General features: G+C 45.0%; 1 protein-coding gene and 4 non-coding genes across 7 annotated transcripts in view; 1 reads left to right on the top strand and 4 right to left on the bottom strand.

Moving 5' to 3' along the window:
* Window positions 1–4: 4 nt before the first annotated feature.
* TRNAM-CAU (transfer RNA methionine (anticodon CAU)) lies at window positions 5–77 on the bottom strand. Its single transcript has one exon. It is a non-coding gene; the product is annotated as a tRNA-Met (tRNA).
* A 173-nt stretch (window positions 78–250) lies between these two features.
* Window positions 251–323, bottom strand: TRNAM-CAU (transfer RNA methionine (anticodon CAU)). Its single transcript has one exon. It is a non-coding gene; the product is annotated as a tRNA-Met (tRNA).
* A 5,048-nt stretch (window positions 324–5,371) lies between these two features.
* Window positions 5,372–5,444, bottom strand: TRNAM-CAU (transfer RNA methionine (anticodon CAU)). Its single transcript has one exon. It is a non-coding gene; the product is annotated as a tRNA-Met (tRNA).
* A 173-nt stretch (window positions 5,445–5,617) lies between these two features.
* On the bottom strand, window positions 5,618–5,690 carry TRNAM-CAU (transfer RNA methionine (anticodon CAU)). Its single transcript has one exon. It is a non-coding gene; the product is annotated as a tRNA-Met (tRNA).
* A 14,004-nt stretch (window positions 5,691–19,694) lies between these two features.
* Window positions 19,695–23,795, top strand: part of LOC135920434 (sodium-dependent proline transporter-like) — a 159,035-nt gene continuing 154,934 nt past the window's right edge. For 2 of the 3 annotated variants that reach the window (XM_070532798.1, XM_070532800.1), the window contains exons 1-2: window positions 19,695–19,763; window positions 23,114–23,269. The gene's annotated coding sequence lies outside the window, so the exon portion shown is untranslated. Of the gene's footprint in view, window positions 19,764–20,099; window positions 20,117–23,113; window positions 23,270–23,795 lie in introns of those variants that run through there. The other variant, XM_070532799.1, reaches the window with a different exon arrangement.

A 23,795-nucleotide genomic window follows, 5' to 3' on the forward strand; every position in this document is an offset into this window, starting at 1 on the left:
CCTTTGCCCCGAGTGAGGATCGAACTCACGACCTTCAGATTATGAGACTGACGCGCTGCCTACTGCGCTACCGAGGCAGACAGGGCACACAAAGAGGCACATCCAGTCCCGTTAGTGCTATTTTGGACGGAGTTGAAAAAGTAAAATAGCGAGCAGCACTTACCCCTTAATAGATTAGAATCTACTTTAATTGTAATGCCCGAATATGAGTGCACGATCGCGTAAGGCAGCAAAAAGAAAGCGCCGCCTTTGCCTCGAGTGAGGATCGAACTCACGACCTTCAGATCATGAGACTGACGCGCTGCCTACTGCGCTACCGAGGCTTTTTTTTTCTTTATTGCCAGTTCTCAAAGCTTTCACATACTCGTACATCTTATGAGCACCACAACCAAAACAAACAAAATAAATAAAATATTCCACGCTTCATGTAGAAAATGAAACATTCTGTACTAAAGCGACCAGCACAACTTGGCTGACTTTGTCTATTAAAATTCCTTGAGGAATGCCAATACTTCAATCCTGGGTAGCCAGTCAGGTACAATAACTTCGCCTTTTTTTACTTCAATAAAGCGTGACATGTGTTCACGGAAATGCAGGCGCCCAGGCCGTGCGTCTGGGTCACAATAGAAGCCCTCCATTCGGGCTCGCCATATACAGTAGAGGCCTGTGAGCATGATGAGGTCAAATGGGACGCCGTCCTCATTGTCTAATGGCAGAAATCTGATGCCGTACGGATCCAACGGAAAATCTTTCATTAGGGTTCTTTGGAGGACATCCCAAAAGAACACCCCCGCCCAACAATGCAGGAACACATGGTCTACTGTTTCTGGTTTTTTGCAAATCAGGCAGTTGGAACCCCACGGCATGTAAAAACCGCGTTCTTCCAAAAACGTTCTCACTGTCAGAGTGCCCGTGTGAAGCTTGAAGAAAAAAGATTTAACTCCTGGCTGCACATCCATTCTTTTTACGCGTTTTAAAACATTGTTACCTTGACCTCCACTGTATATGGATCTGTACATAGGCACCGGAAAAATAACATCACACAGGTCACTGTACAATTTCTTTCTTTTTACACTGAACAGATAGTCATTCGAGAACCATACTGTCAAAAAGCGGACACTCGCTACTATCTCTTTAAAAAAAACCGAATAGAGTACCAGGCATTATTTGACTGCTGATAACAAACTCTGGTAACGCATTACAAAGTCGCACTTGACACACCGCTCTTAAGAACGGGTCGTTGACGTCACGAAAGAAAAAAAATCTATTTACAAGCTGTCGCACGAAAAGGTGTGCCAGACCCAAGCCCCCATCTTTCACTCGCCGAAAAAGATTCGTACGGCTGCAGCGTTCCCAGCTGGACGCCCAAATAAAGACAGCAAAAACTCGATGGAACTTCTGCACATACACTCGCGAACAATACAACACTTGCATAATATACCATACTTTACTAACAAAAAATAAATTGCACACTGTCGCTCTGGCGAAAATTGAGAGATGAGCCCCTTTCCACCTCTCCGCCTTTTCTCGTGTTTCTTTCACGTTTTCTAACCATAAATCATCTGTTTTCTTATAATTTTCAAGTGGAACGCCGAGGTACTTTACTGGTGTTTCAACCCATTTCACGTTAGCAAATATGTTGGGGGGTGACGGCCACTCGCCATGCCAGAACCCCAGGCACTTTTCCCAATTCACAAGGCTCCCCGTCACTTCCCCAAACCTTCTTACTACCGCAACAGCCTCCAGAAGACTCTCTTTTTCCGTACAACACACAGCTATATCATCAGCATACGCCAAGAGCTTTACCTCCGACGCATGTAATCGGAAACCATGAACCCGGTCATTTTCAATAATTGCTAGACATAACGTTTCAATATAAATACAAAATAAGAGCGGACTCGCTGGGCACCCTTGACGCACACTCCGCTGCACCTCAACTGGGCCCCCCAATCTGTTGTTGATTATGAGGCGCGTTTTGCAGTTTCGATACGCTATGGATATACCGTCTGTGATGATTGAGCCTAAATTAACATGTTCAAGTATGGCAAACAAAATGGCATGAGGTGCACAATCGAATGCCTTTTCTAGGTCAAGCTGAAGGATTGCAACAGCCGACCGATAGGCATCACAACACTCAAGTACACACCTCATAGAATGAATATTAGTAAAGATAGAGCGACCCTTAATACCACAGGTTTGATGGGATCCTACAATCTGCGTTATAACTGTCTGAAGTCTGCCAGCCAATATTTTCATAAATATTTTATAATCACAGTTAGTTAAAGAAATTGGTCTGTATGAGGTCACAAGTCTTAGCTTATCCTTTTGCTCTGTTTTTGGAATGAGCACAGTATGTGCTTGGGAGAATGACAGAGGCAACGTTCCCAACTCAAATGCCTCATCAAAGACATCTTTCAACTCAGAGGAAAGGTCATGTTTGAATGCTTTGTAAAATGCCGCGCTCAGACCATCCGGCCCGGGCGACTTGCCAGGGTTAAGATCATCTATCGCCTTTTCTATTTCTGCTATTGATATCGGTGCTTCGAGAACTGCTTTTCTTTCGTCTGACAGCCGCGGCATGCGTTCTAAGAATGTTGTTTTAAACCCTTCCACATCTACTGATTTATGGGCAAACAGCCTTTCATAGAATCGGAAAAACGCTTCGCCTATGCCCTCTGTATCGGTTATCTCAACACCGTTTTCCTCTATCACGTCGATGTGCTTGCGGCGAGCATGGGCCTTTTCGATTCCCAGCGCTCGCTTTGTGGGCGTCTCCCCGGCAGCCCAAGCCTCGGCTCTGGCCCGCACGAGCGCTCCCCGATAGCGTTCTTCGTCCATCACTTCGAGTTTCTGTTTTATGCTACGGATGTCGTCTTTAAACTTGCCCGGCTCTCGACACTCAAGCTTAACGAGCCTTTCGAGCATCGTTCTTAAATTTCTTTCTTGTACTTTTTCCTCATACTTAAGGCAGCTAGATCGCTCTATGGCTTTCATTTTGACATGTTGCTTTAATAAGTCCCATTGTGCGCCAACACTGGGCATCCGTTCTGTTTTCATATCGTCTATCGCCTCTTTCACAGCTTGAATAAAACATTCGTCGCTCAGGAGCTTTACGTTTATTTTCCACAAATCCCATGAAAATCTGTTTTGTTTTTCCTTGCTTCCCATCAGACATTTAACTAGACAGTGGTCCGAGAACGACACGGGTTCTACATGATACTGGGTGCACAATGGTAGCATCTCGATCGACACATAAATACGGTCAAGGCGAGCGTGACTCAGTCCTTGAAAATGCGTAAACTGCACTTCTCTCGCTCCTTCAAGGCATTCTGCTACATCATCAACATCATGTTCTGCAATTAACCGTGACAATAGCTGGCTGCTTCTATCTTTATACCCGTGCTCGTTGCTTCGGTCTCGAGCGTTCAAAACGCAGTTAAAATCTCCCAGCATAAGAACATGTTTGTCTTTACTCAGATACTGCGCAATGCCAAGAAAAAATCTGTGCCTCTCTTCTGTACCGTTCGGCGCGTAAACACATATTACCCTCCAATTGACCTCACTATAATGAAAATCAACAACGACCAATCTGCCACTTTGGCATGAATAAACATTATCTACAACAAGGCCCGCTAACTTTTTCAAAAATAGTAGGCATCCCGCTGACTTGCCCACCGCATGACTCACTGCCACATAATAACGAGACGTAAAGCGAAGCATCATGCTTCGGGTCTCCTCCTCCCCTTCAACTTTTGTTTCTTGCACGGCCAAAATGTCGAGGTCGTGGTCCGCCAACAATCTATACACTTGGTTCTGCTTTTTCTTTGCGGCCAGGCCTCGAACATTTAACGTTGCCAAACTAAACGACAGCTTGTGTGCCATGTTTTTTCAATCGAGGTTGTAGGACCCGAAGCATGACGCTTACCTCGCACGTCTAGCGTACCGCTAGACGCCTTCGGATCCGCCCGGTTGCCCAGTGTCTTGGTGCTGCTTCGGCAGCTCGGGAGTGGCCTTCCTCTCCGTTTTGACATTTGGCCGTGGTTTAAGGCTGGGGCGTCTCCCCGTGGGCGGCTGCTGGTCGGCAGTTCCTTCAAGCGGCCGTTTGACGGCCGGGCTAATTCTGGGGTTGGAGGCCTGGCTGTTGGGCATACCCGTCTTAGTTGACTCAGCGTCGAAGCCTTCTGTTTGAATGCTTTCCATTGTGTCCTCTTCCGCGGGCGCAGGTGATGTTGCGGGACCGGTCTCTGCTGCTGGCTGCTTGGCTGTAGCCTCCGTTGTCGACTGGCTTTGCTTGCCTTCCGGTGTCTTTTCGCTGGTCTGCTCCTTATGGGCTTCCAGGTCTCCGCATCCTTTTGCTGCCTCCTCGGCTTCGGTCACATCCATCAGATGCTTCTCGGTGTACTGGTTCACACCTTGCCCAGTAGCTGTGGCGTAGGACCGCGTGCACTGACCGTCTTCGTGTCCATATCGCCGACATATCGTCCACCGGGGTACTTTGCAGTCTCGGCGGACATGTCCAGAGCCCTGACAGCGAAGGCACTGCATTGGGCGACCCGGAGCAACCACTAGTGCAAGTTCTCCAGCGACCCGTACCTGGTGGGGTAGGTCCTCCAACTTCAACCCAGTTTTCAACTTCAACAGCACCGTCCGGGTGGTCGAGTTCTTGTCGTGGACTCCCGGAACGCGCCAACGCTCACGCTGCACGTCTACCACCTTTCCAAAAGCGGCAAGCGCTGTACGCACGTCATCATCAGCTACACCATGAATAAGCCAATGAAGGCGTAACTTCACTTGCCGATCCTGTGGGTCCACTACGACGCAGCGACGCCCCTTTACTGTCATTTCCTTCAAGGCTAGTAGCTTCTTGGTAGCGTCTGCATTGGACATGGTAACCGCCCAGACGTGGTTAATCTGGTAGGCACCGAGTGCAACAACTTCCGGCAGCATACCAGCCAGAGCAAGAGCGTCCCTGAAATCTTCGACTCTGTAAGGCCGTGCTCGCACGTCACCATGCAGAAATACCGTATTGGTGACGATGCGTCCTGTTGGCAGTTGTGGCAAAACAAAAGGGTAATCTTCTCCTTCTTGGTTCCTGTTACCGCGGCTAGCAAGGGCCGCAATCGCCGCTCCAACGGAGCTCATGATTCAGCGTCCGTCACGCTCGGTGGCCGGAAGTAGAATGACTACGCTACCGAGGCAGACAGGGCACACAAAGAGGCACGTCCAGTCCCGTTAGTGCTATTTTGGACGGAGTTGAAAAAGTAAAATAGCGAGCAGCACTTACCCCTTAATAGATTAGAATCTACTTTAATTGTAATGCCCGAATATGAGTGCACGATCGCGTAAGGCAGCAAAAAGAAAGCGCCGCCTTTGCCTCGAGTGAGGATCGAACTCACGACCTTCAGATCATGAGACTGACGCGCTGCCTACTGCGCTACCGAGGCAGACAGGGCACACAAAGAGGCACGTCCAGTCCCGTTAGTGCTATTTTGGACGGAGTTGAAAAAGTAAAATAGCGAGCAGCACTTACCCCTTAATAGATTAGAATCTACTTTAATTGTAATGCCCGAATATGAGTGCACGATCGCGTAAGGCAGCAAAAAGAAAGCGCCGCCTTTGCCTCGAGTGAGGATCGAACTCACGACCTTCAGATCATGAGACTGACGCGCTGCCTACTGCGCTACCGAGGCAGACAGGGCAACCGATGAGACACGTCCATTCTGGTTAGTGCTATTTTGGACTCCGTCCAAAATAGCACTTTCAACAAATCAAACAATGAAACAGCGCTTTCAAGAAAGGCGCCAGCTCGTTCTTGGATCCTTTATAAAAGGCTGCGCCAAGACCATCCGGACCGGGCGACTTATTAGGGCTCAGGTTATCTATACCACTTTCTAATTCAGCATGCGTAATAGGCGCTTCTAGAAGTGTCTTCGTTTCGGCTGATAGTTTCGGCATACGAGAAAGATAGTTTGCTCTCTACGCTTCGATATCGACCGGGTGATATGCAGAGGCGCTCTTAATGCCGGGGAAAATCACGTGCGATGCTCTCCCTGTCATTCAGTTCTTGGCCATTCTCTTCAATTACTTCTATTTTGTTTCGCCGCGCATGCGTTTTCTAGATACCTAGCGCCCGTTTCGTGAGCGTTTCCCCCCACGGGCCATGCTTCTGCTATGGCTCGAACTAGCGCCCCGCAATAGCGGTTCTCCACATATTGCTCCAGCTATTGTTTTATCTTCAGTAGGTCTTCTTTAAAAAGACCTGGCGCTTTGCTTTCCAGCGTAGTTACTTTCCGCAATGTTTCTTACAGTGCGTTCTCTTTCACCTTTTCTCGGTATTTTAGGACGCTGCTTCTTTCGATTGCATTTATTTTAATGCATTGTTTAGTAATTCCCAATCTACACCTATCTGCTTATTACCGTCTAGTTTAACCTCGTTTATTGCTTCTGACACAAAACGGATAAAGTGCTCGTCACGTAATAGCGTTGCGTTAAATTTCCACAGTTCCCAGTTAAAACTATTACACCTTTTTTTTTTCACCCACATTACATTTCACTAAGCAATGGTCCGAGTAAGAAACGGGTAGTGCAGTGTAAATGTTACATGCAGGTATGATTTGAAGGGACACGTAAATCCTGTCTAGCCGAGCGTGGCTAGATCCCTGAAAATACGTCTACTGCACCTCACGTTCCCCTTCAAGATATTCGGCGACATCGGCAATATCATGCTCGTCTATCAGTTTTTTCAACAATACGGTGCTGTTGTCTTTCGGTCACTTTTTTTGTCGCTCTCTCCCTCCCGCTCAATACGCCATAGAAATCTCCTAGCAAAACCAGTTGTTTTGTGACATTTAGATGCTTCCTAACCTCCAAAAAGAAATTGGCTAGGTCTATATCAGCGCTCGGTGCATAAATACAAATGACCCGCCAGTCACGCTCGCACAAAGAAATATCGCACCACACAAACCTACGCGACACACATGAAAAGTAATTTTGTATCACAAGGCCTTGGAACTTTATTACAAAAATGATGCAGCCAGCGGATGTTCCAACGGATGGCTAACAACAACAACATACTTAGACGTGAAACGAAGCACCATGCTTACGGTTTCGTCCATACCTCCCACTTTAGTCTCTTCTACTGCCAACACGTCAAGTTCCTGGTCCACCAAGAGTCGAAAGACCTGACTCTGCTTTTTCTTGGCAGCCAGTCTTGGCACATTCAGTGTGGCGAAACTCAAAGGCTGGTTGAATGCCATCGTTCTCTAATGGTGTTAGAGTGAACCCGAAGCATGGTGCTTACCTTTAACGTCTAGCACACCGCTAGGCGTCACCATGCTTGTCCGGTTGCCCGGTATCGTTTTGTGGCGGCGCCGGTTTGTCTTCGACCCGCCTCCCTGTCCCGACGTTGGGCATTGGCTTGTAGCCTGAACGTCTCCCTAGAGGCGCCTTTGCGGGCGGCCCGTCCGTCTTGCTTGCCTCATGGCTGCCTTTGAGGTCTTCTTCCTTTTCCAGCGGTCGCCTGACGGCCGCGCGAGCAACCGATGTATTGGTGGCCCGTCAGCTGTCTGGTCATTGCAGTCGGTCGGTGAGCCGACCGCAGCAAGATAATCCCCTTTCTGAACGTCTTTCTCTGTCGTTGCCGGTGTTCTGGAAGATTTATTCGCAGGGTGAGGTGGCCCGTGTGTCTCCTCCGCAGGAGGTGCCACTGTAGTGGTCGTCTCCTGCAGATTGGCCACGTCTCCGGTGCCTCTGACAGCGTCCTCAGTTTCAGCTACGTCCATGGCTTTCTGTGCTGTCTTATCGCCCTTAGGCTGACCTACCGCCGCAGCGTAAGAGCGCTCACACTTTGCGTCGACATGGCCGAAATATCGGCACAGAGAACTACGGGGCACTTTACAGTCGCGACGTACAGGGTCGTCCTTTTTGAAAGGGAACACGCGAGCGCGTGGCCTGTGCTCTGGGGCGGCTGCGTAGAGTGCCGGTCAGTGGCAGCAAGAGGAAGCACGTCCGCTTTTGGCGTCATCTATTGACGGTCAGAATGACTAGGCATGACCGATTGGAAGCGCCTACTGGACTCCCTTCCCCGTATTACTGATGCGCAAGGAGCGGGGCCTGCAGCTAGCAAATCGCGCTCGCGCTGCAGGCCCCACTCCTTGCACATCAGTAATACGGGGAAGGGAGTCCAGTAGGCGCTTCCAATCGGCCATGCCTAGTCATTCTAACCGTCAATAGATGACGCGAAAAGCGGACGTGCTTCCTCTCGCTGCCACTGACCGGCGCTCTAGGCAGCCGCCGCAGAGCACAGGCCACGCGCTCGCGTGTTCCCTTTGAAAAAGGACGACCCTGTACGTGACCGTTTCCCTTGCAGCGCTAACACTGCATCGGCCGGCCACGGGCGACGACGAGGGCCAGCTCACCGGTGACCCTGATCTGATGGGGCAAGTCATCCACGGTGACACCGCTCTTAAAGTTCAGCAGCACGGACCTCGTCGTTAATCCTTTGTCACTGACGCCTTCGACGCGCCAGCGCTCCCTGCTGACCTCCAGCACCTTCCCGAAGGCCGCAAATGCCGTATTCACATCCTCGTCCTCGACATCGTGAAGCAGCCAGTGCAGCCGCAACTTCACCGTCCGGTCCTGGGGATCGATGATGAGGCAACGCCGCCCCTTGACTTGAAGCTCCTTGAAGGCCTGGAGCCTCTTTGTTGCATCAGCGCCACACATGGTGACCACCCAGACATGATTTATCTGGTACGCCCCCAGCGCAACGACTTCAGGCAGCAGTCCGGTAGGGCGCAGGGCGTCACGAAAATTTTCAACCTTAAAAGGCCTCGCGCGGATGTCGCCGTGTAAGAACACGGTGTTCAAAGCGACACGACCCATAGGCGGCTGCGGCAAAACAATCTGACAATCGCTATCGTCGTTCTCATTCAGCCTGTTTCCGCGGGACACGCCCGCCTGAGCCGCACCATAGGAGCACATGATTGCATCTCCGTTCGCTGTGGTGGCCGGCAGTAGAATGATCCACTGCGCTACCGAGACCGACAGGTCACACGACGAGACACGTCCAGTCTCGTTACTGCTATTTAGGACGGAGTTGACTAAGTGAAACAGCGTGCAGCAGTTACCCCTTAAAAGATTGAACTTTACTTTCATTATAATGCCCGAATATGAGTGCACTATCACGTAAGGCAGCAAAAAGAAAGCGCCACTTTTGCCCCAAGTGTGATCGAACTCACGACCTTCAGATTATGAGACTGTCGCGCTGCCTACTGCGCTACCGAGGCATTTCCTTTCTCTTTATTGCCTGTTTACATAATACAGAAAACCACATCAGAAGGATTTCAAAACGTTTTGGAATTGATCACCTCATCAAACAGTGTAACCCAATCATGTGTTTCTGGCTGGGCTCGATAAAGCTCTCATATAAACGCTACATGTTCAATAAAATTTTCCCTTAGAGGCCGAGCGTTAGTGTCGGGATGTCTTACCGACATTCTAGTTTTGCATTTACTATGGAGGCTGAGTACCATTATCAAGTCGTAGGAAATGTTGCCGTGATTCTCAACTGGTAAATGTCGGATTCCATGTGGTGTTATAGGCAAGCCCTTTTTGATAGTTCGCTGAAGGATGTCCCAGTGAAATATGGGATCCCAGCATTCAACAAATAGATGTTCTATTCTCTCTGGTAAGATGCATAGTATGCAGTTGACTGTCCCCAGTACAATCATTCCTTTATCTTGTAGCCACATTTTTACAGGTAAAGTGTTTGTATGGAACTTGAAAAAAAAAAGATTTTACATGCGGCCGTATCGGCATTCCTTTAACCGGTTTTAAGACGTCATGTCCACAGCCTCCAGTGTATATGCTTCTGTACATTAGCAGAGGTAACATAACATCCAGTAAATCCTTGTAGAGCTTTTTTCTTTTTTACCGTACTCAGGTATTCTAAGGAAAATTTTACCTTAAGCATGCGAAAGGCGACAACAACCTCGAGCCAGTACCTTTTATACGGTGCATCGCAGTGTTATTTGTAGAAACAATGAATTCAGGTAGCGCATTGTGTGAACAAACTTGCATAACTTTACGCAGAAATGGGTCACACTGTTCACTTAAAAATATAAAAAGCGACACAATTTGTCTGATAAATAGGTGCGACAGACCAAGACCACCTTTTCTGACTGGTAAAAACAGGTTAGTTTGACTAGTTCGTTCCCTACTTCCTCCCCAAATAAACACTGTAAAGACTACGAATTTTTTGTAGGTTAGTACGCGACATGAACAATACTTGCGTAACATACCATAACTTGGCAACTAAGAATATATTACAAGTAGTTGCACTGGCAAACATTGAAAAATTTCGACCTTGCCATCCCTGTGTCTTCTCTTTCAAGCGTTCTGCTTCCTCGTTCCAATATGGTTCGGTGTCTTCATAACACTGTCATGGGACACCTAAGTACGTTGTTGGCACTGCTGTCCACCATTGAATGCCTGCAAATAATTCAGGCTTTTCGCGCCACTCTCCATGCCAGACACCTAAGGTCTTCTCCCAACTGATCTTACAGCCAGATTCCTTGCAAAATTCACCAGTCAACCTAACCACCTCTTTGATGCTTTCGGGATCTTGGCAAAAGACAGCAATGTCGTCAGCGTATGCGAGCACCTTGACTTGTGTCATTTCAAGCATAAAACCGCGTACGCTTTGACTATAATTAAATTCAAGCAGAAAGGTTTCAAGTAAACATAAAAAAGTAATGAGGAAATTGCACATCCCTGCCTCACACTGGAGAGAAGCTGGATTGGTTCACTTAACTTCTTGTTTTTAATGATGCATGTGCTGGCCTCTGAGTAGGTCATTTTTACTCCTTCTAATGTCACTCCGCTGACATTAACATATCCTAATATTGAAAATAGTACTTCATGTGACACATTGTCAAACGCTTTCTCCAAATCCAGTTGCAACAACGCAACTCGACATGAGAGAGCATCACAGCACTCAAGAACACAACGAGCTGCATGTGTATTGGTGGAAATTGTCCTGCCCTTGATTCCATATGTTTTATGCGGTCCCATTAGTCGCGTTACAACACTTTGAAGTCTCTTTGCTAACACTTTTATGAATATTTTGTAATCACATTTTGTGAGGCTTATTCATCTATAACATTTTACTGACAACAGTTTAACCGGATCCTCGCACTTAGGTATTAGTACTATATGAGCGGTTCGGAACGTCGGCTGCTTTCGCTGTGTTGCATACATTTCCTTGAAGACATTATGCAATAATTCGCTGAGCTGAAATTTGAAAGCCTTGTGAAAGGGTGCACCTAAATAAATTAGGCCCGGGAGCTTTTCCTGTGCCAAGTCCATCTATGGCGTCCTCAATTTCTCGCAGTGTGAATGAAAATTCAAGGCTTGCTTTAATGGCATCTTCTAAACGTGGCATATTATGAAGAAAATCTCGCTTAAACCCTTCTACTATTTCTTTCTTGTTCCCAAGCAGTTCACAATAATAACCTGGGAATGCTCGCTCTGCTGTTTATCTAGGTACGAACAGGGGGTGTGTCCTTGACGTCATACTGTCACAATAGTAATATTTACAAACTTTAGCGTTCGCAGTACTTTCTTTCTGAAGCACAGTACAAATAGGAAAATTGCTTCACCATCCAACAACATTGTAACCTCTGATCTCGCGGCCTGTTAACTTATGCCTATGACTCGCAGTTCTTGTGGCAAGTCGTACGCTACCTGGCGAAGAAGAATTATTTATTCCTAACTGCTTTCCTTTCTCTCATCCTGTCGTGTCAGCATTCGATGGGTAGGGATTAGAGAGGTGTAGAGTGCGTCAAGAAAAGTGAGGTAACAGAATTTCCAACTTCTGCGAATGGACGATAACACAGATACCGATTAGCAGATTGGTTATTATTAAATAGAAAGAATCGATTACGCTGTGTAAAGATACGATGTGGAGGCTGTGCCCTGTGAAGCGATCCGTAATTTTTTTTCTAGCGTTGATGCAACGGAAACATCAATAAAAAAGAAAACGAAAGAATGCAGTTAGCAGGAGGTAGAAAACGAGGCGCTTCTGGTCTGGTCTAGCGTCCGCCGCTGGTACCCGTCAAATTACTTCCTCATTTGGAGGCACGTCAATCTTTCGAATCAAGTTTGTGTGACCGTTGCAAGCTACGTCGACAATTTTAGTTACAGTGGAACTAGTCTGACTGTTTGCTTGCAACAGCAAGCTTATACATTCCCTCCTAAATAGCGGCACGTTATGTACTTATGTCCCTCAGTCTCTGCATCTGTCTAGTCTCTCACCGCGATGTGTTTTGTGATGTGTGTTTTCAGCACAACTTCCAACTTTTAACTTCCAAAACCGAACTGTGCTGGCCTTATATTGGATTGGAAAGGGCGCATGTGCCAATATTGCTAACAAGAACGCGTAGTAGTCCAAGTCACAGTTTCCCCTTTCGGCAAGCTGCGCTTGTCAGCGAAGATCGCGTCGAGCAGTTGAGCTAAGGCAATTAAACCCATTCCTTGATGCTTCTGATCCTGTTCGTTATCATCTCTTCACATTAGATCATATGTCTATGAGTGCACTTTCGAAACACTATAAGGGAAACAAACCGTCTTATTCATTTAAAGCAGGTTGTAATTGCCAATAAACAGTTCGCTGGAATAAAAAAAACGTATTCGTAAAAGCTACGCATTTTTTTTTTGCCTTTGGAGAATAGGCAGCTAGGATAGGCTGACCAGGCTCTGTGTGTAGCCATTCTTTCGTATAAGGACTAGCGTTCTACAAGGGGCCGATGAAAATTGTTGGATCAATTAAAAAAATTTCGAGCAATATTTTTTACACTATCTTTAGACTGTTGTAACTAGAACCTACCAACAGTCAATTGAAGTCCTACCAACTGTCTTTATACATCCTAACAACGCTCTAGTAACACCCTAGAAACAGTTGGCCACCAACTCCTAATAGAAACTTGTTCATAGGAGCTCTTTAGATTTCGTACCAATTTCATATGAACATTTGTCTTTATACTTCCTAGTAACATTCTTTCAAAAGAATGTTCCTATAACTACTGCCAGCTTGCCACCAAACACCTACTAACATTCTTCCAATTGAAGAATGTTTGTAAAGGCTCCGCCAACTTCCTACCAATCTCCTATTAACATTTCTTCTTTATACACCATATTAACGTTTTTCCAATTGAAGAATGTTTGTAAACGTTCTGCCAACTTCCTACCAATCACCTATTAACATTTGTCTTTATACACCCTAGTAACATCCCGTCAACAATTGCCCACCCTACTTCAATTGAAGCATGTTTATAGATGGTCTGTAAACATTCTAGTAGCAGTCAAACAACACAAGTCTTTAGGCTCTTTAGTAACATTGTGTCAATATTTTACTTACATGTGCTTATGTGCTTGCTAGTGACGTTTTACTAGACCCCTAGTAGCATTTGTCAGTATGTGCGAACATGTTGGTAAAAGGCAGTTTGCAACCTAGAAGGTGCATGTACATGGAAAACAGATGCAAATTTGTACTAAAATAAGTGTGTTCACACGCAAATATTTACACAAAATTCTGAGTAAAATAATAGAGAAACTAATAAAAATACTAAATAATTAATGACTTAGTTGCTTACGCCATGGCAGCTGTCGCACAATTTCTAGCAAGCATCGATGATAATGTATTTTTTTACATTTAGAGCTTGATAGCTGTTGTCTCTGAGAATGTTTGCAGAGAACCCTGCACAGAAACAAGATGGTCAGTGGTAACATCATATTCATGTGAGCATATGGCATGTATAAAACAGCTTTTTAACAAGGTGCACGCGCAAGTTCACATGTATGCTGAAATTGTAGCCACCATCCCTGTTTACTTGCAGTGGAAATGGCAAGGATGGGGCAAATTTCGCAATGCATATCCGTTGCTGCCTTGTGTTTACTATGTGTTATTAAATTTAGGAAAGTGTGCAAGGTCATTTCCGCAAAAAAAAGGGAAACAGCCTAAAGCTTTTGTTATAGCCCTCAAAGTTGGGCCCTGGATAATTTCAGTCTCCCAAAATGTTTTCTTGACCAATTTTCTGTATAAATATTTGCCGACTCAAAAAGTCGATTACATGGTTTATTCATGGTGAAATTTGTAGCGCGTGCAATTGACACGGACGCAGAGAAGGTGGACACGCCAGTGATTACTCACAAGTGTTTATTTTTGGAAAGACACAGAACGTAAAAGCGCCAGCTAGCTGCACCGAGTATGTGTAAAACGAGTAATCCATTTTTATGCAAACAGATTACAAAGCTTGAAGCAGTATTCAAAAATACAAATTCTTGGTAAGTGAAAGCAACCAATGGCTGAGTGATGCATTTTTATGCACGCCTTATTATACGGAACACTTCTGTAATTTCACGTGTCTGTTTATTTTTACTCAAAAACTCAATATCAGTGCCAAATTACCGGCTCACAATGACGCAAGTAAAATGACGTAGGTTGAAGTGGTTAGACACGTTCGAAAGAGTTTCTTTCACATTCGCACTTGTCTAACCAGTGCAACCTATGTCATTGTGAATTGTGAAACCATACGCTCAATATTTCACTACCTCTCTCCTGTACAGCCAGAGTAGGAAAGAGCAACGAATGAGTTCATGATCAGAGAATATTTACCACACATTAACTCATCGCGACCGCTGTGAAAACGTATTGTTTGTACGCTTCATGTTTATAGCAATTTCAAGCGAACCGCATGACGTGGCATAGCTCAAAAACGTAAGAAAATCGTTCTTAGAGCATTTCAGATTATTACAATTCGCCCTGCAATAACCTTCTAAAATTAGGTATAGAAAACTAAAATCAATATAACATCAAAATAATATGTTTATAAATAATGATGTAAAAGAACATACCTTTTATTATAATTTGTAGACACAACACTTCGGCGCAGTCCTGTCTTGAGGAACAGCTGATCGCTACTTGTGCAGTGTGCAGTTTCAAACACGGACAGTGTCAATATTAAATCACTATCAATTGGCACGACGCTGCATCGCAGCTGGTAATGAAGTTGCAGAAACGGTCACATCACGGAATCGAAGAAAGCGCCGTGGGCTTCTCAAGTGCGTTGCTAGTTGGCTTCCGTCGATGAACCGGCCCAAATACAGCATAAGCACAAACAGTATCAAAAATAGCTAGATTGCTGCTAGAATACGCCCCCAAACACCTACATTGCTCCGCCCGTACCACGCCGGCGTCTCGAAGGAACTCATAGCGATTGCGATGGTCTCCCTTTTTGCCTCGACTCGGACCTCTGTCAAACTTATGCGCATGCGCGAGAGAGGGGTGTGACATTCTTTCCTTCCATCCACTTTGCCCTGACCACCGCGGAACTAAAGCCCCTCTTTACGCCGAACCACCCCCTCCCCCCTTCCCATAGTTTGCGAGAGTTGACTGACACGTAGACATTGATCGCTTCTCGGTGACAGATGTGGCGGGCCTTTGTGTGCGCATGCCCTTCTGGGAACTGCACTCAGAGGGAGCAGTGCAGTTCCCAGAAGGGGATGGCCGAGGGTAAAGAAGAACCTGACAATACCGCCGGCTCAATTTTGTTGTGCATTTAGGGACTGTATAGTTTCATCTTTCCAGACAATTATTGTTCTTAAATCCGAATTTCTTCTCCAAATGTAATAAAAATAGAAAAATAAACTCATATAGGGTAAATTATGTGGTTATTCTATTTTTGGCAAAAACATCCTTTAGCACTTGGTGCTTTCAAAGACAAAAATTTGCTTCATGCCGCTCAGCGCAAAATAATTCTGTAGTCTATTGTAGCAGCATATTTATAGTTAAATAGATGTCCAAAACGAGTCGGTAATGACGTTACCGGTATTAAAACGCCCGAAGCACGGCAGAAGCAAAACATTTAATAGCCTGGCTCTTGGTATCCGGAATGCCATAACTACGGATGTCGTAAGGGCACCGCAACACTTTGTCGGAGCTCAAAATATTATCGCCTTGTTCTGAAGCGAAAGCACTGAATATTAAGAGTGCCTAATTAGCCCTTTTCGATCTGGTTTCTGACACAGCAAGCTACCACTGCCGTAAAGCAGATCAGCTGACATAGTTACTTTGCCCGCACTTTGATGCAACGTCCTATTAGTTTCCCTTCATGTGAAGAAGCCATCGGCAGGAGGCAGGGACGATAGCGTGTGAATAGGGAGGCGAACAAAGCTACATTTTTCATACAGTAAAGATAATTTCATTTTTTTTCGCAGAAAGGTGTTACTTGCAAAGAGTTCAGCTTTTCTTTTTTTTTCGAAATGTGTGCTTACTCAGGTCAACACTCGCTCTCACTCAGCAGCAGCTGTATTTTGCAGCCTTTTTGAAAATTGAGCGGCAACGTTCCAGCGCCGTGTTACCATGAGTTTGGACTCTTTTTCTTCTTTTTAACAAAACTCGTGACACTACTGTGCTGACACCTTCCAGCTTAGGCGTACTATTTATACCGTGGAGTACACTGACCTGATTATCTCGTTGCAAAGCTCATTGGTGTCCTTGCAATAGCAGTGCGTGGTAAGGGCCGATTTACGCTCGAGCCCGACGCCACACCACTCGCCTGCCAGCACGCACGTGGTCAGGTGAAAATTCGCACATTCCACACACTAGTACGCACATTTCAGTTTACACTGCATGTGCGAGCCCAGTGCATGCCAAAATGTGTGAACCAGTGCGCGAAATGTGCAGTTTTCCGCACAACCGCACGCGTGCGGCAGTCGGGTGGTGTCACGGCTGAAGCGTAAATCGGCCTTTAATTTACCAGCCCCAAGGCCGAGATAAAGCTGTGTAAATGGTACGCAGCCTGCACAGTACTCCGCTATCACATCGGTCAAGTGGTGTAGCGCTCGAAGTGTGCTGACGTCACCGCGCGCTCACGTAGTCCAGTAGAACCTTTCAAAATTATTAGTTGTAAGAGTTTACGAATATAATTCTTTTAAAATGCTAGTAGCACTCCATCAGCAATACTCTACCCACTTGAATTGGAACTCGGATTTAAAGCAGAGCTTCATTCCTGAGTAAATATTATACCGGCATTATAGTGTGTTACAGAAATTTATCAATAACTCTCAAGTTACTTAAGATTCTAAATATTTTTCCGCGAACAGTACTGGCTGTGGACGTACTGAGAATACATGTCCTTTAGAAAAAAATATTTTCATGATGTGTAGCAAAACATTTCTTACACAAAAGTAACCGAGCCTCTTGACAGAGTACTAAAGATGTTATTTAGATAAAAGCTAGAAGAAGATATGTTAAGGGGCACTTACAATACTCTATATAGGAAAGTAAGAAAGAAGTCTTTTAACGGTTTACTTAAGACATTCTTTACATAAAAGTAAGAAAGAAGTCTTTTAATGATGTAATTAACATATTCTTTATACAGAAGTAAGAAGGATGTCTTTTAACGGTGTATTTAAACGATTCTTTATAGAAAAGTAAGATGGAAGTCTTTTAATGGTGTATCTAAAATATTCTTTATACAAAAGTAAGAACGATGTCGTTTAACGGTGTATTTAAAATATTCTTTGTACAAAAATAATACGGAATCCTTTTAACGGTGACCTTAAAATATTCTTTGTATCAAAATAAGAAGGCTGTCTTTTAACGGTGTATTCAAAACATTCTTTATACAAAAGTAAGAGATAGGTCTTTTAACAATGTATTCATTTATTTATTTTATTTATTTATTTATTTAGAACATACTGCAGGCTTACAGTAGGCCCAAGCAGGAGGAAATATTCTTGTACAAAAGTACGAAGGAAGTCTTTTAATGGTGTATTTAAGATATTCTTTGTACAAAAAGAAGGAAGTCTTTTAACGGTGACCTTAAAGAATTCTTTGCATGAAAGTAAGAAGGATGTCTTTTAACGGTGTATTTAAAATATCCTTTATGCAAAAGTAAGAAGGAAGTCCTTTAACTTTGTACTTAAAACATATTATTTATACAAAATTAAGAAAGTATTTTGACAGTGTATGAAGAAATGTTACTAGATTGTAGATGTAAATTGACTGTCAGTAAAGGAAATAGAAAGTTGGCAGAAGTTCTAAATAATGTTAACAGACATTTTTGTAAGGGATGGCCCAGTCATGGGCAATTACTATTCGTGTAGAAAATAGAAAGCAAGATGGGAGAAATAAATAGAACAATAAAAACATTTCCGCTGAACCTTCAAATTAACATATAAGTTGTTCAACTTCACATATAGGCGGGCACCTCCCGCATTAAGCTTTTTCTCCTACAGCGGACTCAACTCCTGGGTACCAACTCTTCGACTCGTACCGTACACCTTCTCTCCATCAACGATCTATTTCCTACTGGATTTGCCGCCCAAGCTATGCACAAGACGAGAAGTGGCAGTTCCACTTCCAGAGAAAAAACCTGCGTTCTCGCCAAAAATTTTACGACCTGATTTATATCCTCGGAACCAAACTGAAATCTCCGTAGAGAGCATCGACGTACATGCACAAATTTACAATTGAGTCACCGTCTCGGCATATAATGAAAGAAATCCGAGCACACTCAGGCACTTCTTATGAGTTGCGAATGCGAAAGCAATAATGTATAACTGAACCCAGGAATACGGTCTTTTGGGCTTCGCTACTAAATAGGTGTGGGTTATTTTTTTGCAGTTTTTCCGTTAGCATGTTAACTGACCAGAACCACCAATGAAGGATCGCCGTAATGGCCCGTGGCGTTGCATCACCGTACCTAGTCCTTTAAGGCGCGTTGGTGTCGTGCGTTGCGAGAGTGCCCTCTCCCCTGACGCAACACCTGGCGTGTTATCGCCCAGCAGGCATTCCGTTTAGTCCGCTCTACTCCGCCGAGGCCCTAGCCAGCAAGTGCGAGCCATTGGCTCCCGTTGGCTGTGACGTAGCCAGTAGACTTTAGTTGCAGTTTTGCTGCTACAGACGCGGTCGCTCTCTCGCTCAATGTGACCACTTGACGCTTTCGCATCAAAAGCAGCAGATGCCAGCGATTACGTATGCTCTGAAATCGTATGCTGCGGCAGCATCATTCACCCAAAGTGGAGGCACTGTCTTATTTTGCCTAGTTTTTCCTCAAACAAATGCGCTCACCCAGTGCGGGGAGCTGGATAAGAAGCCAGCGATTAAAGGGCGGCGGGCAAAAATGCGGTCGGAAAAAGTACTAATTTGAGGAGGAAATCTGGAAAATGCAAATGATATTTATTATTTAAATGACAACCATACATCTTGAAATTAGGTAAAGCTAGATATACAGATAATCGTGAATTAGATAAATAAGTGGTGACTTTATCTTCACTGAGGCGAACGTAACTTGCTCTGTTTGACATAGTAATGCATGTTTCAGAGTTGGAAATTCGTAGACGTACATACTTTAGAAGTCTGAGCCTTCTCACGTGAAAAAAGCATAGTATCTGCTTGCGCACACGTTTTTCAGAGGGATGTTGAGGATAAAAAAGTCCTGGCAGTGTAACTTGTTGGGTTCTAAAAAATTGCAAGCGGAAGCATTTCAGCGGTTGAAGGGTTGGCTTAAACGCCCGATTTCACTGACAAAGAAGAAAATTTCTTAGTCGCTGATTCAAGCCCGTGGTCATTATTTGATGCTTCAACATCATCATTATCAACCCGTGGTCGCGACACGTGCAGAAGAAGACGCGATTCTCGCGCAGTTCAGAAGCTCGAATCGTTCGTCCCACTGGAACGTCTCGTTCGGATCGCAACAGTGAGCTCTCGGGGTTTTTGCTAAGTGTCGGTCGAATTTAGTCCAGTTTTGTAGGTACCAAGCAGTGCTTTTAGATAAATTTATATTGTCTGATACGGAGATAGTGCCGCAAATGTCGAAAAATAATCCAGGGGGCGGCCCGGGGCGATCTCCGCCTTGGTCGGCCTCCCTACCACCTGATCAAATGCATCTGGAAGCTTTCTTTCGTAGTGGGGTGTGCAGCATTCCTGGGGCGCTGGTGCCTTTGCATGGAGGAGCCACCCGGCTCAACAGCCCGAAATAAGTGCAGGAGGAACTTCACGCGACAACGCGTCACTACTTGCACATCGCTGATTTACGACAGTTTGGCAGAGGTGGGATTGTTTGCCGTTCGGCCAGACCAGGCGTGTGTGTATGACTTGCTTAAGTGCTCATCATTTGGATCGATGCAAGTGAGTGCCTTCATTCCCCCGCATCTTGCCTGCACTAATGGAATAGTTCGCGGTGTAGACTCCAATTTAAATCCGGCTGAGACTAGAAAAGCTCTCCGCGGCTGGGGTAATCGTTGTTTACAGGTGCAACAGAACGGGGGACAATACACGTGTTTCTACTGAGTAGGTAATTGCCACGTTTGCAGGTACGTATTGCCCTACTGAGTTAAAAATCCGGCGGTTAATATTCAGCGTGGACCCACATGCCTCGCGCTAATTACAATGTCGAATTTTTGGCGCTATGGTCATAGCATGGGTGGTTGTAAATCGTAAATCCAGCCTTCGTTGTTGCGTCTGCGGCGGGCGCCATTCCGCCAGATTGCTCGGCCGACATATCAAATTAGTTCAAAATCAAATAATACGCATGTAATATTGCGGTTTTTCAGATCCTAAACAATGATTCCTCACCCCTTGAACTTGGAGTCAGTAGTTTTAACCAACAGTGAAAACGCTGACTCTCTAAATGTAATTGCGGGAGGGTTAGAGACCCGATTCGCCACTTGTGTTCCCTTCTCTCCTTAGGGACAGAGCACTTCAGAAGATTTTGAAAAGTTTTCGTTGTCAGAATTGTTCTAAGCTGTTTCCTGTTTACCAGTTGCAGCCCGAGGTCCCGATTGACTCACTACTATGGTGATAAACTCTTTGAAGTCACTCCTAACGACTTGTTAGATACCGTAAATTACTCAATACAATATGCATGGATGCCTCCTGTGTGGAGAATCGCGAAGGTGATTCCTCTGCTCAAAGACTAAACCGAAAGGTATGATCTAGACAATATTCGGCCTATTTCTCTGACAACAATTTTTTTAAATAAATAGAAAGATTATGAAGCGCACGTATAGTTACATTTGTGACCACAAGAGAATTATTGAGCCCTTGACAAATTGGAGTTAAACCAGGGATGTCAATTTGGTGCGCACACGTCGACCTAGAGAGCTAGAAGCATGGCTGGACAGTATTCGCTTGTCCGTTAATGTCAGTAAGAGTGCCGTTCTTGTCTTTCCTCTTCAAGACCCAGTTATATTACTTTCGTAACGCTATTCCACTAATCTACAAGTGGAAAAAGTCAAGTACCTTGCAATTATATACGATGGAAATCTTAATTGGCGGCACCATATTGAAGATATAACTTCAATAGCTTCCCGTGCAATGGGGATATTAAGAAGGATAAGCAATTATCGATGGGGCATGCGTGGAGACACACTCCTAATGATTAACCGTATGTATATGCAACCTATACTAGAGTTTGGCTGTGTGTTATTCTTCGGCGCCTCTGCTTCCAAGCTACATCCACTAGTTTTGCTGGAACGGGAAGCGCTTCACTTATGTCTGGGGCCACCAACGTTTGTCACCAACGCTGTGCTCTACAAAGAATGACTATTACCTTCCCTTGAAATCAGATTTAATGAACTCACCGTTCAAGCATTCATAAGGCTCTATGATTCTCCACTAAGAAGATCCCAGTTCATCTTCGTCAAGCAACGAGCCCAATTTTTTGGAGTCAAATAGCCTCGGTTTCGCACGCCACAATGATTATTTCACAATCCTTACTGAATCCGTTAGATGTACATATAAATGATGTAATCACGCTAAACAGTATCTGAAATTTATTGGCTATTACTTATGATGACTTATACCCAAATAATGCGAAGCAGCTTGCCTCACATATTCTTATCGGCTTACTCCAGGGTCATTTGAATCAGCTCAACACTACCGTAATTACAGCAACAACTGCTTCGCAGAGTGAGGAAAAGGCCGGAGTTGGAATTTTTTCATCATCATTAGATTGGTATTTTTCTACCCCGCTTCCCGACTTCACTCCAATATTCCTCACAGAATTCGTAGCTGTTGTCCTAGCTTTGTGGAAACTAGAATCTTCCAGCACAACCACGGTAATAATCACAGACTTTTTATCAGTGTGCACCTCACTTACGGCTCCCGGCGAGTCGCATATGTTAAAAACTTTGTGCTGACTGGCTTCAAGCTATTTGTGAAGTTTACGATTAATATGGGTACCTGGGCAGAAAGGTATATTTACGAAAGAAGCGGCAGACAGATTGGCCAAGGCTTCTTTGAGTGGCCCGGTACTTACCCTTCTTCCAACGACGGGTTTTATCACGTCTGTCAAGTCTAGAAGATACATCCGTTTAACATCAAAATGAAATCTTTAATCATCCTCGGAACTACACCACTTACAATTCCCTTGGAGCAGGAACTTCTGCAATACCAGACAAAGGGAAGTGACTTTAACGAGACTGCGTTGTCTAAACCCATCTCTCAATTTATACATGCACCGATCTGGTCTGGTAATATCCCCTTTGTGCCATTTTGCAGCTCTTTAGAGGTGATCTGACACTACTTACTTTAATGCGGGCTTTTCTCCTTCCTGAGAAAAATGACATGAGGAATTGCAGTGCAACAGTTCCGCCAGCCATTGAACACTGCAGTACTGCCGTCTATCGGAGCGTCTGTGCTTGGGCACTCACACAGGAATCTGTGCATCGCCTTAAAGAAAATTCGATATTGAATGAAACCGATGTTGTTGTTGACCGTACGACTGATTTCATTGCTCCTTGTTTGCGCCATTTATAGTAGATTTCTTTTGCTCTTGATTGAATGACCGCCTACTGAACCGTTTTGAACTTTCCTCGCTCAAATTTAAGCAATAAAATTATACATTTTAAATTCAAAACTTGAAAACATGAGTAAAGTCTGCCTGACTCTTGACCGATCCCCGTGCGTGGGTATGCGCAAAACTCAACAAGGTCATCATCATCATCATCATGATTATCTTCATAATCATCATCATTTCAGTTAGTCAACGCGCTTCGACATTCTGCCAGCTCAGTGTGCCCTTTTTTCTCCGCTCCCATTCTGCAGAACGAAGGAGCTCCGACCATTTCGCGGAACTTGAGTTTCTCGGTTTCGCTGTCGCTAACCGCAGCTTCGAGTGTGCAGATCAGGCACTTCCACCGTGTGCCGGAATCTCGTCACATCGCGGCACGTCTTCCATTGATACCAACGCTTCCTAGTGTCGTGAGTACAGCTCAAATATTTGGTTTATTTCATTCCGTTTTATTTCATTACCGTTCTTGCTCATCGCTTATGGTATACCTTTAATCCATACTTTCTGGAACCTTCTCGATCTTCCTCCGGCCACGCACGTGAGCGCAGTGTAGCGAGTAGCTTGAAAAATATTCTAGAGTACTACTCTATTCGTAGTAGAGAGCGTTGCTTCTTTCTCAAGTACCCTATGATGCTTGATAAGAAGTATTCCATTTCTTTAGGCCGTTACATTGCATTTGTAGTCGTGGAGAAGCGGTTCAAAAGTTACAGAGGTGGCAGAAGTAGGTGGAAGATCTCAAAGGAGATAACGCGAAAGAGAGGGTGTGCATAGAGTGGTGAGCGGGGTGGTGAGCGAATCCAGGGTGAGAAAATCCAGGGTGTTGAGCACGCGTGCGCAGCGCATTGGCCAGTGCGAAGCGAGAACCACAGCGGCTGTTATACAATGTTGAGTGTTTCCAGGAGCATATGTTCGCTGACAACGATTTGCACGACGCTC

Source organism: Dermacentor albipictus, chromosome 2 (genome assembly GCF_038994185.2).
Source record: "Dermacentor albipictus isolate Rhodes 1998 colony chromosome 2, USDA_Dalb.pri_finalv2, whole genome shotgun sequence".
Classification (NCBI taxonomy): Eukaryota; Metazoa; Arthropoda; class Arachnida; order Ixodida; family Ixodidae; genus Dermacentor; species Dermacentor albipictus.